The 4,955-nt window shown below is 37.5% G+C and overlaps 1 pseudogene; it reads left to right on the top strand.

The window, feature by feature from the left end:
* Positions 1-1,401: 1,401 nt before the first annotated feature.
* LOC102820022 lies at positions 1,402-4,011 on the top strand (annotated as a pseudogene).
* Positions 4,012-4,955: the final 944 nt, after the last annotated feature.

Raw genomic sequence — 4,955 nt, 5'->3', positions numbered from 1 at the left:
AAAAAAAAAAAAAATGGGTAGAGGACATGAACAGACACTTCACCAAAGAAGACATTTCCAGAGTCCAACAAACATATGAAGAAATGTTTGTGACCGTTAGTCATTAGAGAGCTGCAAATCAAAGCAATAATGATATATCTTCTCACCCCAGCATTAATAGCAAAGTTCTAAAAAACAAGAAAACAACAAATGTGGGTGAGTCTATGGAGGGATGGGTACTCTTTTACCTTATGGTAGGACTATAAAATGGTGCAACCACTGTGGAAAACCATATGGCACTTCCTCAAAACATTGGAAATAGAAATACCATATGATCCAGCATTACCTCTATTTGGTATATATCCACAAGAAACCAGAGCCAGGACATGAGTAGACATACACACACCAATGTGCAATACAACACTATCCACAATAGCAAAAAGATAGGGACAGTCTAAATGGTCATCAATGGAAGAATGGATAAACTTTGGTGCATATACACAACGCAATACTAAACAACGTTGAAGAATAACACCTCATAACATGAGTGAACCTGGAAGATATTATTCTGAGTGAAGTCAGTCAATCACAAAGGGACAAATAATATTTGCTACCACTATTGTAAAATCTCATGAAAAAGTTTTCATGCTAAAAACACATTCTTTGACGATTACCAGGGGTGGGAGGGAATGGAGAGTAATTCACTGGCTAGAGGGTAGAGGCATGGTAACACGGGTGATTGGCAGGGCAATATATAAAAAGAGGGAGGTTGGTAAGGCTTAAAGACATTTTAAGACACAGTGAGGTTTGTAAGGGTTAAAGGGAATAGACATAAATACTGTTATACATACACACAGCCCTGGAATAACAGTATTCTTCTAGTAGTAGATACATGGACAGATACACAGGTTGAATGGATATGGGAGGGAGAGTGGGAGTATACCCACAAATATAGAAGAGTTTGAAAGAGGATATTTGTACATGCATATTTGCCTTGCTGCAAACACACCTATGAATGTGGTGGAACATACAACAGGCAAAATGATGAAAATTTAGATATCAAACTTCTTAAGTTGTTGGGCCTAGGGTCTCAGGAAAATAGTCACAGGGGACAACTGGATAAATTGGAATAACATAGTTCACAAAAACAATGTTCTACATCCTACTTTTGTGAGTAGCTTCTGGGATCTTAATAGCTCTTGAACAGCCATATGAGGTGCAACTATTGATGCTTCCATATATGGACAAAAGAAGAGTGATGACAATCAAAGATTCTTGGAATCAACTAATCCAATGAATCAATGGAACAAGTGAATCTCTGTCATTATGACTCTGAGACCAGAAGAACTAAATGGTGCCCGGTTACCACTACCAACAGCTCTGAAAGATCACATTAGAGGGTCCAGGATAGAATGGGATACAATGTGGAACAAAATTCAAAATTATCAAAGCAAGATTGGCCTTACTGGTCAAAAAGAATCGGAGAACGTGAGACTTTGGCGCTCAACCACTCTTCAGGTCTGGAATGGAACTAACCCCGTGACACAATTTTCAGCCAACCAGTAGATAGGTGTGTAGGAAGACAACAACACTATTCAGGTGTGTTCACCATGGAATAATCAATCATTCAAGATAAAAAGAGCAAGATTTTTCTAAGGACAATGTTGAGAAGAGATGGGAAGAAGAGTGGAATGGAAACAAGAGTCACAGGGAAAGTGGGGTAACTGTCATTGCATGGAGGTGACTGCAATCATTGAGATGAAACAAAATGCATGACTTGTTGAATGCAAACTGATGATCTTGTCTGTAAACCTTAATTCTGTTCACAATAAAAATCTTTAAAAAATCTCGAATTTGAACAAATACATAATGATAGTCATTGTAGAATAGTTATAGAAGTATGTTTTATTTTCCTTTTACTTGTTTTCTAAATTTTCTGTAATTTAAAAATCCTTTTATATTGAATATTAATGTTTTAGAAAAGAAAATGAATGTTGTATTGACTTGAGAACAGCAAGTGGTTCCTAAGAATAAGCTTAAAATCATTGAGTTTTATGGGATCAATAAAGGTGTAGATAAGGGCATAGCAATACAATAGCCACAGCTTATATTGATTTCAATAAGACATTAAAAAACAAACTTGTTTATTGTGAATTGAGTGAAGATTTATAAAACAGATCATCAGTTTTACATTCAACAAATTATACACTTCATTTCATTTTGACTGCAGTCCCTTAACTTATCCCACTTCCTCCCTATGTATCTTGTTTCCATTCTATCCTCTGAACTTTGCCTTTAGGTAAATGCTCACCTTTTGATCTCAAATGGTTGACTGTCATATGGTATGTATATATCAAGAGTGTCCTCCTTATATGCTTATCTATTGCTTGGTTGAAAATTGACACTGGGAATGAGTTCCGTTTCAGACCTGAAGGGCAACCAGAATTATAATCAGGGTTCTGTAGTTTATATCTGACCAGTAAACCTGGACTTTTTTTTATTATTTTGAGTTTTGTTCCACATTTGGTCCCACCCTATCCCGGACCTTCTAATGAGATCTCTTTTAGGGTAGATAGTAGTGATTTGGGCACCATCTAATTCTATTAGTTTCAGAATTGTGGACACTGATGTTCACATGCTCCATAAATCCATTGGATTAATTGTTTCCAAGCATCTTCAGTTTTCATTACTTCTCTTTCCTCCAAACTGGGAGAGACTAATAGTTAGTTGCACCTTACATAACTGCTTATGAACTTTTAAGATTTCAGTTACTACTTACCAAAGTAGGTTGTAGAACATTGTGTCTGTGGACTATATTATGCCAATTTACCCTGGTGTCCCCTGAAACTAGGACCCTGAGCCCCTAATTCAAGCAAACCCTTGACTTGATATTTAGTGATACCTATGAAATTTTCATAGTTTTGCCGCCTCCCCCATGCTTTGTTTCTCATACTTCAGATAAGTTATCAGGAAGGTCTTTCCAGTCAATCCCTAGAGAAGGATATCATGTTTGGTAAAGTGGAGGTTCAGCAAAAAATAGAAAGACCCCCAATGAGATGGATTGGCAGCAACTGGCTCAAGCTTAATAAAGATTGTGTAGGACCAGGTAGTGTTTCATTATGTTGTGTATAAGGCCTCTAGGAATCAGAACTGCCTCATGACACCTAACAACAACATGCGCCACCACATTTATGAATAGGTTTGCAGCAAAGGTAAAAACCCATGTACAGAAAAAGAAGAGGCAGGCTAACAAGGGCGAAGCTCGTGGGACTGGATGGTGCACCGGTGCGAATGACGCAGAGTCCAAGCAGTTGTACAACAAGTGGCAGAAGATAAACTTGTTTTTGACTTGTCTAATTATGAAAATGGAATCCTGGTGTGGCGCTGTGGGTTAGTGCGCCAGACTGCAAAGCTGTTTGAACTGCAAAGTTGGCAGTTCAAGCTCATCAGCTGCTCCTTGGAAACCCTATACAGGGTTGCTATGGGTCGGAATCGACTCGACGGCACTTAACAACAACAATTATGAAAATATCAAACATGTTGTAGTTTTTATGTTGGGAACAATCCCTTTTCCTGAAGGGATGGGAGGATCTGTCTACTTTTCCGATCCTGATTCAAATGGAATGCCAGTATGGCAACTGCTAGGATTTGTCACAAATGGGAAACAAAGTGCCATCTTCAAAATTTCAGGTCTTAAATCTGGGGAAGGAAACCAACACCCTTTTGGAGCCATGAATATTGTCCGGACTCCATCTGTTTCTCAGATTGGGATCTCTCTCAGTAGAGTTACTGGACAATCTAGCTCCGCAGCCACCTGTAGGAAATGCTGCAGTATCCTCAGTTGATTCAGTCACTCAGTTCACACAAAAGATGTTGGACAATGTCTACAATTTTCCTTCATCATTTGCTGTCTCTCAGGCCCAGATGACACCTAGTCCATCTGAAATGTTCATTCTGGCAAATGTGATTTTGAAATGGTATAAAAGTTTTCAAAGATGACTAACATAGAACCCTCTCTTTTGGAAAATATAATGATTTGAGTAAAATAAATTTCAGTGGATTCTGAAATTTGTCCTGTTTTGAAGATAAATGACTTAACTTAAAAGCATGAAGTCAAAAGAATCATGAAGTTTAAGTTTCAAAACTGCTTAATGACTGATTGTGAAGCTTAATTAAAATCTTTACAAATTAACAAAAAAATGCCCATGTACAAATATCGTCTGTCAAATCCTTATATATTTGTGGGTGTGCTCCCCACTCTTTCTCCCACACCTGTTCAATTGTTGTATATATATCCATGTATCTATCTGTAAATCACACTTATTGCAAGATTATATACAAAGCAGTATTTATCGCAGTTCCCTTTAACTCTTACATTCCTCCCCATGACTTCCCCTGCCTTCATCATTCTTCTGCCAACCTCCCTCTTGTTGTATATTATCTTCTCCATCATCTAAGTTAACATGTGTCTACCCATTAGCCAGTGAATTTCTCCCCCTGTCCTCCCACCCCTGGTAAACACCAAAGCATGTTTATTTTAGTGCAAAAATGTTTTTTACTTTTTTTGCAGTAGTGGTCCCATATCATATTTGCCATTTTGTGATGGACTAATTTTGCTCCATATGTCCTCTAGTTTCATCCATGTTATGAGGTATTTTGTGGTTATCCTTCAATGTTACATAATATTCCATTGTGTGTACATACCAAAGTTTGTTTAGCCATTCTGCCACTGATAAGCATTTAGGTTGTCTTCATCTTTTTGCTTCAATAAAACATTTAAGAAAAGTTTTCATGGTGTTCCTGTAGACAAAATAAATTTGCCCTGGATGAAAGTAAAATTCTACAAATTTGCATGCAAGTGAGCAATTTTCCTTAATGTGAGCCTAGAGTACAAGATCTTTGGCCTGCTCTTAGCGATCTGTCCTTGACCTTTTTGTGACCAACATTTATATCAATGTCTGGAATAAAGAAATAGA

This window comes from Chrysochloris asiatica, unplaced genomic scaffold (genome assembly GCF_000296735.1).
Source record: "Chrysochloris asiatica unplaced genomic scaffold, ChrAsi1.0 scaffold00098, whole genome shotgun sequence".
NCBI lineage: Eukaryota > Metazoa > Chordata > Mammalia > Afrosoricida > Chrysochloridae > Chrysochloris > Chrysochloris asiatica.
Note: the sequence above shows the minus strand (reverse complement) of the source record. Positions and strands in the feature narration are given on the sequence as shown.